Genomic DNA, 14,569 nt, shown 5'->3' on the forward strand with positions numbered 1-14,569 from the left:
TAGAAATCTATACAAAAGCTTAGGAAATAGACACTTGCTAGATATCGTCTGTTGTGTGATCGATTACATTTTTATAGTGTGCGGTGAAGGGTCCACACATGAAAGATGATGCAGTTCTATCAATATTTTAATAAATTATTCAAAAGCTTAATTGAAAAAAATATTGCATTTAAGTAAAATCTCACAACACACAAAACTCTCTGCCGTTCTAGCACAAAATCAATGTTGTAGTGATGGCTCGGTACTATATATGTGAAAATGAATTGTATAGATTCACTTACAGCATACATAAACCTGGACCTAGTCCTTTTAAGTATTTTTAATCTTGATACATAGCAAATGGATTTAAATCTGCAATAATATATTTAAGTTTCATTTAGATCTGATTAATTATCTTTGAAAGTGCTTTATGTATATATTAGTCAAAAAAAATTGTTCCATCTTCCACAAAAAATGGAGTAAGTGCAGATGTCCTACAGTACTGGTCGATGGCAAAAAGGAGACAACACAAAACGAATAATTAAACTCCCATATTCCAGACACTTGTTCATTACCAGCAGCTTTTGCACCATTAGATTTTAATGACCATCTGTTTATAAAGTCTCATTGTCAAACAAAATATTTTTCTTAAATCGATCACAAAATATAGGTACCTGCTTTTTTAGGACAGCCAAAGCTTCCTCGTGTTGACTGGATAGTGCATTGCACTGATGCTGCAATGACTCCTGCTTTGCAAATAAACATCAGTGAACCACACTACATACTGTGAATTACAGGTGAAGCAATGAAGCAAGCAGCCGCTTCAGTTACACGCATATTAAGCATAGATCACAATATTTGGACACAACTGTCAGACATATTTATAAAAATTTATCAATTAAATTATTATTTTATTCTTTCCCAGGATGTGGGCGTCTCAGACTAGGTCAATATTTGTTGCCCATCCTGAATTGCTCTTGAGAAAGTATTGGTGAGCTATATTTCAACTATAGGTCTAAAATGTAACCCTTAATGTAGGTTTATATCAAACAGATACAAACTTAATGAATAAAAGCCGACCACCAGTTGTCTCAAATTGCTTTACAGCCAATGAAGGACTTCTGAAGTGTAGTTACTGTAGTAATGTAGGAGACATAACAGCTAATTTGTGCACAGCAAGCTCTCACAAACAGCAATGTGACAACAACCAGATGATATGTTTTTGTCAACTGAGGATTAAATATTGGCCTGTAAAAGTGGATAACTCCCCTATTTTTCTTCAAAAATTGTGCCATGGAATCTTCTATGTCCACCTGAAACAGCAGGTTTAACAGGCCTCAGTTTAACGTCTCATCTGAAAGATAGCATCCCTGACAGTGCAGCACTCCCTCAAGTACTGCACTTGAGGGTCAGCCTTAACTTTTGAGCTCAAATCCTGGAGTGTGACTTGAACCCGGAACCTTTTGACTCAGATGTTAGCATACTACCAACTAAGCCAGAGCTGACACTGCAAAACATTATCACAATTAAAACATAGCTCATAGAGCGGAACTTTAATTATGTCCTCAAGTACACAAGAATTTGAATGCAAATTGTAAAGCTAATGAATTATTTTTTAAGGAAGTGGCAGTCTGGTAGTAGAGCAGGCCACTGAAAATCACACTTCATAGAGTGGTCAAAGGTGGATTTGTGCTTGCAATTCTCCGTACAGTGAGTGAGCTCCCAATCATTGTCTAGCCTTGGGATAAAGACAGTTAAGAACAGCTAGCATGAGAACAGAAAATCCAAAAGAAAGATGGCTAAAGTGTTTTAAATTAAATGGATACATGTCCAGACTTCTTAAAAATCAAAGCTGCAAGTACAAGCTTGATAAGATCACATGCCACTCACCGCATAATGGAGTTGTTTGCCATGACCAAATGGTTGTTATAAAGTACATTGTCCCTCTTGCCCCCACAACATCTTTCCAGAATATATGAAAATCAAATAAATGAAGTAAAAAGAAATAATGTTCAGAACACTTTATATGTAAAACAGATCAGTGCCATTTTGTGAACAATCTTTTATTCATTTCAAAAGATTTCTGTGCATATTTCTCAAACATCAAGCCACACATCATCCCGAATTGGAAATATATTGCTGTTCCTTCGCTGTCACTGGATCAAAATCCTGGCACTCCTTTCCTAACAATGCTGTAGGTGTACCTACACCATGTGGACTTGCAGCGGTTCAAGAATGCGCCTCACCACCACTTTCTCATGGGCAATTAGCGATGGGCAATAAATGTTGGCCTAGCCAACGAAGACCAAATCCCATGAATGAGTAAAAATATCAACTAATTCTTCGAAACTTGTAAATAGCAAATAGGTCTAAAGATAATTCTTAGTTCACAATTTCTTGCTGATATTATGACCATCATCCACTTTTACCCATCCTCGCTGGTTGAGCGTGTTTGTCTTCTTCAGTACTTATTTTGAATACTTTCACTGTTTACGCAAATCCTTTCCAATTTTCCAACCAATCGCATTCCAACAAAAACAGATGTTGGGCACACAATTACCATTACAGTTGCTCAGCTACCCCACAGAAAAGAGCTACTTGGTTTCATCATCTCCCACTACCCTTCCTAGACAGCATGATGCACCCTACAGGTCTTAAAACATACTAAATACCCAGTACAACCTCTGACCCATGCTCCAACATCCCCAAACAGACAGCAAAGGCTCATTTTTACAGGCTAATGTGCAGGAAGGAGAGGGATGAGCGAGCGAGAGAAGCAAAGTTACCCTATTAACTAAAGAGAAATGAAGAGAGCCTCAACGAAGGCGGGTGGAAGCAATGGAGGAACACAGGGGCGGAAGAGAGGTGTGAGAATTCAATCAAGAGATCTGGTTGTCCTGAAATATGTTATTAAACAACATATTCTAGGACTCTTTAGTGACACCTTAACAGATTCACTAATTTTATATAAACATGAAATTATAAGATTATTTAATTCTTCACCCAATGATCTAGCAAAGGACTGATGTAGCTCACTACACAGGTGCCAAGTGTATTAAGTGCATTAAAATCAGTGCATTAAGTCCTGAAACCACTGGTTTAGGAAACCAAGCCAGTATTGTAATGCAACTCAGTTGATCTCAATTTAATTTTAACTTCCAGCTAAGTAAAATTTAACACTGTATACAGAATAGATAGTTGAATTTTAAGGAAGATTAAAAGGCATGCATGAAAAAAGGACATTCTAATAAGGCACTGTACTACTATTTTAATCAATCCACAAGATATTAAAAAAACTGTATGCTGGACAGCCTAGCATTCTCAATGGTAGACCTGGGCCACCTGGAGTCTAAGGCCCTTCAGTTAGGATTTCCTTCGAGACAAAGTTATCAATGACTGGAGTACGGGCAGTTAATTTCCAGAAAGGATTCGACTTTGCTTTGCATTAGTGCAACACAGTTACAAGCAAACTAGCTGAACAACATTAATATAAACCAGGATTTCCCAACAAACTGTAGCATAGATACAAGAAACATAAACAGAAAACAAATAAGCTAGTGTTATTTTGTAAATTTCCTTTATAAAGAACTCTTATGCGTCATAAACACTGCCATGTCACACACTATTTATTGCCTCACTAATGGTATCCAAATAAGAAGCTCCCTTCCCTTTATGAAAGGTATGTTTTTATATGGGTCTTAATACAAAGTCATATTTTCTGAGTATGAATACAATACCTTTTGCCACTCTAGATCTTGCTTTTCCACTACAAGATTACTGATCTGTTCTTCATACCGACTTTCCGCAGCCTAAAGCATAGGAGAACATGGTATTTTTCAGGAAATCTGTATCAGGAAGTATTTTAGTAAAACTCAAACTTCAATTATGCCAGCTGTGGTTTGATACGCTGTTTGAACTATCGAAATAATTCTACTATCTGAACTGACTGCAATAATGTCTTATGTGCTATACAGCCTTTTATGATGATAATAAAATATAAAGTTTGTAACATTGGTACGATAAAGAAAACAATTTTTACTGAAAGCTACATCACACAAAACTGTAATTATTCCTCCTCCGCTCCCCCAAGGTGGAAAAATAAAGCAAATTACCTCATGCACCTTCTGATTTTTTATTTAGAGGTAGGAGTACAATCTTGTGCAGTGTTATTTATACAATGTCATTAGAGAGTGCTGCTACCATAACAGTGGAAATTACACACAAGATAAAGCACTTAAGTATTTCAAAGTGCAGAATAAAAAAGATTATGCACTAAAGAAAGGTCACGTCTCCTTGTTGAAGTTTTATAGAGATAACTCAACAGCAACCTTTCTTCTACACACTGCATCCTGCTGGAGTTGGCAGGGATCAATGCGGAGATGTGGCTACAGTGTCCGAGTGCAGGGAGTGAGGGATGGTGTTGTGGCATCTACTGAGTTTGCTGCCATTGGGTGATTGTCCCAGAGGAATCAGGAGAGGAAGGTCAGGACTCTCTCATGAACCCTTATAGCTTACTGTGCTTTTCTCTTCTTTACAGTGCATGGTCTGGAGGATCATGGAGCCTGTCAAGTTGACTATCCTACTTATTGGTATATAGCAGCAGCAGAGACACCGACATGCCATGCACCAGACCAGGACCAGTGCCCTGCAGAGACGGGAGAGGCTGGGTCTGTCACCAGGACCAGTGCCCTGCAGAGACGGGAGAGGCTGGGTCTGTCACTGTTCCGGGAGCAGCGCCACAGAGGCAAGGGTACCAGCTGAGGGTTTTCCGATATCAGTCATCACACTTACAGATGTCAGAGATGCAGTGCCGTTGAAAGCTGCGTCTGTCCCGGGGGGACAGTAGACCACCTCGACCAGACCCTGCAAGAGCTGGCACCACATGGAATGGGGGGACACTCACTGCCTGTGGCCCTTAAACTCAAAGCTGTTCTGAATTTTTATGTGAGTGGCTCATTCCAAGACACCTTTGTGACCTGTGTGGCATCTCCCAGTCAGCCACTCACAAATGCATCTGAGAGATTAGGTACCCTTTGTGCAAGGACTCACAGGTTTATCAACTTGGTGACCAGGTGAGTCAAGATGCCAGGGCCATGCCACCTTAGCAGGCTTGCCCCAGGTGCAAGGTTTGATTGTACCCATGTGGCCCTGCACGCTCCAGGGCGCCACGTGGCACTATCATGAACCACAAGGGATTCCACTCCCTCAATGTGCAGCTCGTCTATGACCACGAGATGTATTTCATACAGGTGCGTGCCCATTTCCTGGGGAGTGTCCATGAGGGTTACATGTTGGGGCGCTCTCAGATCCCAGCCTTCTTTGAAGGAGATCGGCAGCTGGAGGGATGGTTCTTCAGACAAAGGCGCATCCACTCAGGAGATGGCTGATGACTCCAGTAAGGAAGCCACAGACACCAGCGGAGACTTGTTACAATGAGGCTCACACTGCAACACACTAAAAGCAGACGATTAGCCCGCTGAAGATGCATTTCAGGTGCCTGGACCAGTCAGGGGGTGCCCTACAATATAGCCCCCAGAGCGTCTCCCACATCGTTGTAGTCTGCTGTGCTCTCCATAACATGGTGCTGCAGAGGGGAGACCACCTGGAGGAGATGGAGGAGTGCCACATCTCCTCAGGTGACGAGTGAGGATGACCATGCAGAGGAGGAGGTGGAAGAAGTCCGGACAGTGGTCCGGACAATTGATTTGTTCCACCGGAGCAAAGTAGAGAGGGAGCGATTCGTATCAGGAGTGGCTGAGGGTAAGAGTGATTTTATTTTTACCTTACTTTTTAATGAAGTTTGTTTTTTCAGTTAAACGGGAAACCGGAAGTAGGCCACGGGGAGGCCTGGGAAGGTTTGTTTTTTTTAAAGTTACTTACCTTAGCACGGAAGGTATAAAAAGCAGGCCGCTCTATCCAGCGGGCAGCGTTGTGAGCGGGCGGCGGAGTGAGAGGGAGCAGAGTGAAGGCTGAAGGGCTTTGGCTCAACGGGCAAGGCAGGGTAGGTTTAGCTCTTAGTGTTCCCAGTGTTATTTGAAGAAAGGGGGAATTATGAGTGTGAGGCCAGTTTGTTGTTCTCGGTGTCGGATGTGGGAGGTCCTGGAGTCTCCGTGCCTCTCGGACGTCCATACCTGCGCCAGGTGCGTCGAGCTGCAGCTCCTAAGGGACCCCGTTAGGGAACTGGAGCAGCAGCTCGATGACCTTCGTCTGGTCAGGGAGAATGAGGAGGTGATAGAGAGGAATTACAGGCAGGTGGTCACACTGGGGCCACGGGAGGTAGACAAGTGGGTCACGGTTAGGAAAGGGAAGGGGAAAGGTCAGGTACTAGAGAGTACCCCAGCGGCTGCGCCCCTTAACAATAAGTACTCCTGTTTGAGTGCTGTTGGGGGGGGGACAGCCTACCTGGGGGAAGCAACAGTGGCCGAGCCTCCGGCACAGAATCCGGCCCTGTAGCTCAAAAGGATAGGGAAAGGAGGGGCAAGGCAGTAGTAATAGGGGACTCTATAGTGAGGGGGTGGAACAGGCGATTCCGTGGACGCAGACAAGAAACTCGGATGGTAGTTTGCCTCCCTGGTGCCAGGATCCGGGATGTTTCTGATCGTGTCCAAGATATCCTGAAGTAGGAGGGAGAAGAGCCAGAGGTCGTGGTACATATTGGTACCAATGACATAGGTAGGAAAAGGGAAGAGGTCCTGAAAGGAGAATATAGGGAGTAGGGAAGGGAGTTGAGAAGAAGGACCGCAAAGGTAGTAATCTCGGGATTGCTGCCTGTGCCACGCGACAGTGAGAGTAGGAATGGAATGAGGTGGAGGATAAATGCGTGGCTGAGGGATTTGGAGCAGGGGGCAGGGATTCAGGTTTCTGGATCAGTGGGACCACTTTTGGGGCAGGTGTGACCTGTACAATAAGGACGGGTTGCACTTGAATCCCAGGGGGACCAATATCCTGGCGGGGAGGTTTGCTAAGGCTACTGGGGAGAGTTTAAACTAGTATGGTTGGGGGTTGGGAATCAAATTGAAGTGACTGGGAGAGAGGAGGCTAGCTCACAAATAGAGAAAGCTTGCCGACAGTGTGAGAGGGAGGATAGGCAGCTGATAGAGAAGGGGAGCGCTCAGACCGAAGGTTTGAGATGTGTCTATTTTAATGCAAGGAGTGTTGTGAACAAAGTGGATGAACTTAGAGCGTGGATCACTACTTGGAAGTATGATGTGGTGGCCATTACAGAGACTTGGATGACTCAGGGACAGGACTGGTTACTTCAAGTGCCGGGTTTCAGATGTTTCAGAAGGGACAGCGAGGGAGGCAAAAGAGGTGGGGGAGTGGCACTGTTGATCAGAGATAGCGTCACAGCTGCAGAAAAGATGGACACCATGGAGGGATTGTCTACGGAGTCTCTGTGGGTGGAGGTTAGGAACAGGAAGGGGTCAATAACTTTACTCGGTGTTTTCTATAGGCCGCCCAATAGTAACAGGGATGTTGAGGATCAGATAGGGAAACAGATCCTGGAAAGGTGTAATAATAACAGAATTGTCGTGATGGGAGATTTTAATTTCCCAAATATTGATTGGAATATCCCTAGAGTAAAGGGTGTAGATGGAGAGGAGTTTGTTAGGTGTGTTCAGGAGGGTTTCTTGACACAGTATGTAGATATGCCTACAAGAGGAGAGGCTGTACTTGATTTGGTATTGGGAAATGAACCTGGTCAGGTGTCAGATCTCTCAGTGGGAGAGTATTTTGGAGATAGTGATCATAATTCTATCTCCTTTACAATAGCATTGGAGAAAGATAGGATCAGACAAGTTAGAAAAGTGTTTAATTGGAGTAAGGGGAATTATGAGGCTATCAGGCAGGAAATAGGAGGCTTAAATTGGAAAGAGGTTTTCTCAGGGAAATGTACGGAATGTGGCAAATTTTCAGGGAATATTTGTCTGGAGTTCTGCATAGCAACGTTCCAATGAGACAGGGAAGTTATGGTAGGTTACAGGAACCATGGTATACAAAGGTTGTAATGAATCTAGTCAAGAAGAAAAGAAAAGCTTACAAAAGGTTCAGGGAGCTAGGTAATGTTAGAGATCTAGAAGAGTATATGGCTAATAGGAAGGATCTTAAGAAGGAAATTAGGAGAGCCAGAAGGGGTCATGAGAAGGCCTTGGCAGGCAGGATTAAGGAAAACCCCAAGGCATTCTACAAGTATGTGAAGAGCAAGAGGATAAGACGTGAAAGAATAGGACATATCAAGTGTGACGGTGGGAAAGTTTGTATGGAACCAGAAGAAATAGCAGAGGTACTTAATGAATACTTTACTTCAGTATTCACTATGGAAAAGGATCTTGGTGGTTGTAGTGCAGACTTGCAGCGGACTGAAAAGCTTGAGCATGTAGATATTAAGAAAGAGGATGTGTTGGAGCTTTTGAAAAGCATCAAGTTAGATAAGTCGCCTGGACCGGATGAGATGTACCCCAGGCTACTGTGGGAGGCGAGGGAGATGATTGCTGAGCCTCTGGCGATGATCTTTGCATCATCAATGGAGACGGGAGAGGTTCCGGAGGATTGCGGATGTTGTTCCTTTATTCAAGAAAGGGAGTAGAGATAGCCCTGGAAATTATAGACCAGTGAGTCTAACGTCAGTGGTTGGTAAGTTGATGGAGAAGATCCTGAGAGGCAGGGTTTGTGAACATTTGGAGAGGTATAATATGATTAAGAATAGTCAGCATGGCTTTGTCAAAGGCAGATAATGCCTTACGAGCCTGATCGAAGTTTTTGAGGATGTGACTAAACACATTGATGAAGGAAGATGTAGTATATATGGACTTCAGCAAGGCATTTGATAAGGTGCCCAATGCAAGGCTTATTCAGAAAATGAGGGGGCATGGGATCCAAGGGACATTGCTTTGTGGATCCAGAACTGGCTTGCCCACAGAAGGCAAAGAGTGGTTATAGATGGGTCATATTCTGCTTGGAGGTCGGTCACCAGTGGAGTGCCCCAGGGATCTGTTCTGGGACCCTTACTCTTTGTGATTTTTATAAATGACCTGGATGAGGAAGTGGAGGGATGGGTTAGTAAGTTTGCTGATGACACAAAGGTTGGAGATGTTGTGGATAGTGTGGAGGGATGTCAGAAGTTGCAGCGAGACACTGATAGGATGCAAGACTGGGCGGAGAAGTGGCAGATGGAGTTCAATCCAGATAAGTGTGAGGTGGTTCATTTTGGCAGGTCAAATAGGATGGCGGAATATAATATTAATGGTAGGACTCTTGGCAGTGTGGAAGATCAGAAGGATCTTGGGGTCCGAGTTCATAGGACGCTCAAAGCAGCTGTGCAGGTTGAGGCTGTGGTTAAGAAGGCGTATGGTGTACTGGCCTTCATCAGTCGAGGAATTGAGTTTAGGAGTCGTGAGATAATGTTGCAGCTATATAGGACCCTGGTCAGACCCCACTTGGAGTACTGTGCTCAGTTCTGGTCGCCTCATTACAGGAAGGATGTGGAAGCCATAGAAAGGGTGCAGAGGAGATTTACAAGGATGTTGCCTGGGTTGAGGAGCATGCCTTATGAGGATAGATTGAGTGAGCTCGGCCTTTTCTCCTTGGAGAGACGAAGGATGAGGGGTGACCTGATAGAGGTGTATAAGATGTTGAGAGGTATTGATCGAGTGGACAGTCAGAGGCTTTTTCCTAGGGCTGAAATGGTTGCCACAAGAGGACACAGGTTTAAGGTGCTGGGGAGTAGATACAGAGGAGATGTCAGGGGTAAGTTTTTCACTCAGAGGGTGGTGGGTGCGTGGAATGGGCTGCCAGGAACGGTGGTGGAGGTGGATTCCATAGGGTCTTTTAAGAGACTTTTAGATAAGTACATGGAACTTAGTAAGATAGAGGGTTATAAGTAAGCCTAGTAATAAGTAAGCCTAGTAATCGCTAAGGTAGGGCACAACTTTGTGGGCTCAAGGGCCTATATTGTGCTGTAGTTTTTCTATGTTTCTATGGTCAGCGCCGAGGTGCTAGGGTTGGCCTCATAGCGTCTCACTTCAGGGACGAGCAGGCCTTGGATTGACTCACTCTCCCACCATGGGGACTGACATCTAATCAGTTTTGTGCCAGTAGTATACTGCCATGCTCTTGCCAGGCATCATGGGCTAAAGCTATTGGCCACACTGTGCAGGAGAATGATGCTGACTGGAGGACGCAGCGATGCTCCTTTCATCCTCAGAGATATGTCTGACTCCTGCCACCAAATGGGCTTATCATAGGGCTCAGAAATGCGGGATGCACAATGTCATATACTACAGGCCCCATCCATGTCAGGGGTCCTGGTGTGCTTTGACGGAGGGGGCGAGGAGAGTTCACCCTTCTATGGAATGGTTTTGGGGATGGGCATGCCAACAACAGCACCTCCTTATTGCATCGCCAGTGTGGGAGGGACATAGCACTGCCATTCTCACACTCCACAGGGATTAGGCACCAGGTGAGCGCAGTGGTTCCCCCGAGCTTAATGGCATGATCAGACAAGATGCAGGCTCTTTATGTGAACGAAGTGAAATTTAATGCCAAACATTCAAATCTAAATGGTCACCTATCTACACTGGTGCCTATATTCACCCGTGCCCACTAAGTTCCCAAGGTTTCTTAATCTTCCTGGCCCTCCCACTACGTCTACATGTATCCCCAGGATCCACAGCTGACTTCCATGCCCTTATGCCTAAGGTGACCCGGACAGGCATCTACTGGGGGGACGGGCCTGCTTTCGGGCGCACGGATGTTTGACTGCTTCCCCCTTCGATGTCAGGGGCTGGTGATGTATCGCTTACAGGGAGGGGGCTGGAAATGCCAAGGTCCCCTGGCTAGAAGGCCCTGGACTGTACTCCTGCTAATCCTCCTCCCTTCAGATTCTTGTGTTGAGGATTCTCACATTTCTCTGCCGCTCTCACTTCACCAGCAGTGTGTCACGCTTTTCCTCTTCCCTGGCTGAGTCGAGGGCTCGCTCCTCAAAACACGTGAGGGTTCTCAGCTCAGGCATGTCTCTAGCTGGCTGCGCCTGCTCATGCCTGTCATTGAGTTGAGTTTGTCCTGCAATGACACAGAGAGATAGAGTGTAGGGGGTAGTGTTGAGATTTAAGGTGGTGATGAGGTGGAAGAGTCAATTACAAGGGGACACAGGTTTAAGGTGCAAGGGGCAAAGTTTAAAGGAGATGTACGAGGAAGATTTTTTATACAGAGAGTAGTGGGTGCCTGGAACTTGTTGCCGGGGGAGGTAGTGGAAGCGGATACGGTAGTGACTTTTAAGGAGCGTCTTGACAAATACATGAATAGGATAGGAATAGAGGGATATGGTCCCCGGAAGGGTAGGGGGTTTTACTTCAGTCGGACAGCATGGTCGGTGCAGGCTTGGAGGGCTGAAGTGCATGTTCCTGTGCTGTAATTTTCTTTGTTCTTTGAGGTGTGCCAGACGTGGAACTTGGTGGGAGCTGGAGTGTTAGGAGCAGAGCAGCTACATAGTGATTGTGGGAGGGAGGGGTATCTGGTGCCTGGTATTGGGCAAGACCAAGATGGCTGAATGAGAGAAAGGGTTGGGGGAGCAAGGGTGTAAGGAGGTCCAGTGGGAGACTGGGGTGGTTCACATGCCCTGGTTGAGCGAAGATCATTCATCTTCTACTGATACAGCTTCCCCGTCCTCTTCTGGAGTGCACTTAAACTGACCTAGGCTGCCACTGCATCCCACACGAGGGTGGTGACCTTGCTGGAAGGCCGCTCCTGGAGTGGAGGAGGTAGCATGTGCTACCACTGCTGCTCCATCCAGCATGCTGGTGAGGGCCTCCTCCAAAAACACGGTGCTGCCTTCTTGCCTGCCATCCTCTGCAGTCATTGTGGAACAAGTGCTGGGAAGCCATTTATAGGAAGCTCCCCAGTGCTTGCAGCAGGTAAGTCGATGAGGGGCAGACGTATCAGAGGAACATGTTGCAGGAGCGATTTGATATCCGTGGGCATAAAAATGATTACAAATGACGCATAAGATTTGGCCTGAAAATACGCCAATGCCATCAGCGGGAATCACTCTTGTTTTTCACGCCGGAACCAACATTCTGCCATTTTTTGATAAGATTTTGCTCTTTGTGACAAAGATAATCTGCTGTCAACATACTTTGTGAAAACTATGAATTCGCACTGTTTACCAAACAATTTTTCTCCAAATTCAGTGAATAAAACACTTCATTCTTAATCTGACTGATCTTGTTTATGCAGCTGTACAGCAGACTTGAACACACATCAGCACCAGTGCAATACTGTGGGAGGCCTGCATGGTTACAGGTGTCGCTCCTTGAATTAGGTTAGGTCCACTTGCTTGTGTTGGCGTTAAAACATCACGAAGAACAAAAGAGAGGTATTCTCACATTTGGGAATACTCTTCTTCAATTAAGTCCACAAAAATAGATTAACTGGATATTCCTATCACTGCTTTTTTTGGGGTTCTTGCTATGTACAAAATTGTTGCCATATTCACCCACACAGCAATTAGTGGCTGGAATTCAAAAATAAATTGTGTGTGAAGCAAGGTGTTTGCCTCTCTTCACATAAAAGAAAATGGGGTACCGTTTGTAATTTTCTGAGTTGTCTATAAAGTGATGGTCCTGAACTACAGAAAAGCAACCTAACTGGAAGTTAAGACACTAAGTGTGTCCACCAAATATTTTTCTACATTGATGTTTCATCACTAGACCTTTTTGGTACTTACGGGATGATTTTTCAAAGGTCCTGCAATACCATACAGACGTACATGATCTGCAAGAGGATCACTGATTGCTCCGCTGGTTTCATCAATTGTGTAGCAGAGCCAAATGCTTGAATCATTGAGTGGATTCTTGTTCCCTCCCCCAAGGCAAGTTTGATGGAGAGGTGATATTTAATCAGGTGCGAGGATAGCAGGTGGAGACCCTGATACCTTCCATCCACTACTACAATTAAGTCCGTGGCAACATGGCATGTGGATGGCCTTCCATCCATGCCACCAACAAAGTCCTTAAGTGGGCAATTAATCCTCACTTTAACGCCTCGTCCTGCTGCTGCTGGTACTAACCCAGCTGTGGGCTGGGGGCTCACCATGCAGGAAGCAGGACAAGCAAACCTCATCAACTTCACAAGATTCCACCGCCCATTGTCTGATGGGTTGAAATGAACAAAACCTGCACTAACTTCCCCATCCTCTAATTTGAACCACCTAATTCAACTGAAAATAACATAACTCTAGCAAAGAACTCTGGCACGTTGTAATAGAATATTCAAATATTTGAGGCTTCTTTGTAAATTGGAATTTGTTTCTTAAAAAGATATAAGTCTAAGTTTATTTATTAGTGTAACAAGTGGGCTGACATTAACACTGCAATGAAGTTACTGTGAAAATCCCCGAGTCGCCACACTCCGGCGCCTGTTCAGGTATACTGAGGGAGAATTTAGCATGGCCAATGCACCTAACCAGCACTTCTTTCGGACTGTGGGAGGAAACCGGAGCACCCGGAGGAAACCCATGTGGACATGGGGAGAACGTGCAGACTCCGCATGGTGACCCAAGCCGGGAATCGAACTCGAGTCCCTGGCACTTTGAGGCAGCAGTGCTAACCACTATGCCACCTTGCGACCCCAGTTATATATATAGTTATATATCCGTGAGATTAACATACTCCATAAATCTTCAGCAATGGACAAGACAGATCAATGGTCATTGCAGCTCCTCACTCTTAGTTTCAGCCAAATAAGTGTTAAAGACAGCAAAAGACCAACAGGGAGAAAAGGGAAGAGTTTGTTCACTTGGTCTAATGTCTCCATCTTCCACTTGGTGTCAACTTTTGGTGGATTATATGTTCATTAAAAGCACTCGATAAATGCAAGTTTTTCTTATTGATAGAAATTCCAGGGAAAACTTGTCACAAAGAAATCCAGCGCGAGAGATCACTCATTCAGTAAAACATCCTTGCAACCAACAAGGAAAACAATTGTAGGTGATTACAAGCAGAATATCCTGAACCGTTCCCCTACATTACGAATTCTGTACCAGCACTTAAGTAATCCTACATGGAAAGTAAATCAGGGCTGTGTTTATCCTCCTCACTCCAGTGATAAAATAAGACCCAAGCGACACGAATACCTAAAAGCTCCAGTTCAGTGAATGTCTCTGATTACATGAAAGTATTAAGGTGCTATTCAATACAACAATGGTTTACTATGCTGTTCTAACTCCTTCAAACAACAAGTACATTTTTATTTGTTGCAAAAAGTTATTTTCGAAGCAGAATGTTTTGATTGGAGCGATTTCTGCTTCCTGACCCTGAACAGATTTAGGGACAGACTGTAGCTGGCTTAGGTCAAGAAAGTGTTTTTTTAAACACTGCTGTTAGGTGCTTTTACTATTTTCCACAAGTTCATAATCTACCTCCTACAAAATTGCAATCTTCCCTTTCTCATGACTCTAAGCCAAATAGTTTTCATACTTCACAGCCTCCTCTGTTTTGATACGCTGATTGGGATATCACAGAATGCCCCAGCAAAAAAGGTGAAACAAAGGGTAAGCTTAAGAAGATTTCTTGGCAACACAACATCAGTTGTA

Source organism: Mustelus asterias, chromosome 9 (assembly GCF_964213995.1).
Source record: "Mustelus asterias chromosome 9, sMusAst1.hap1.1, whole genome shotgun sequence".
Lineage (NCBI taxonomy): Eukaryota > Metazoa > Chordata > Chondrichthyes > Carcharhiniformes > Triakidae > Mustelus > Mustelus asterias.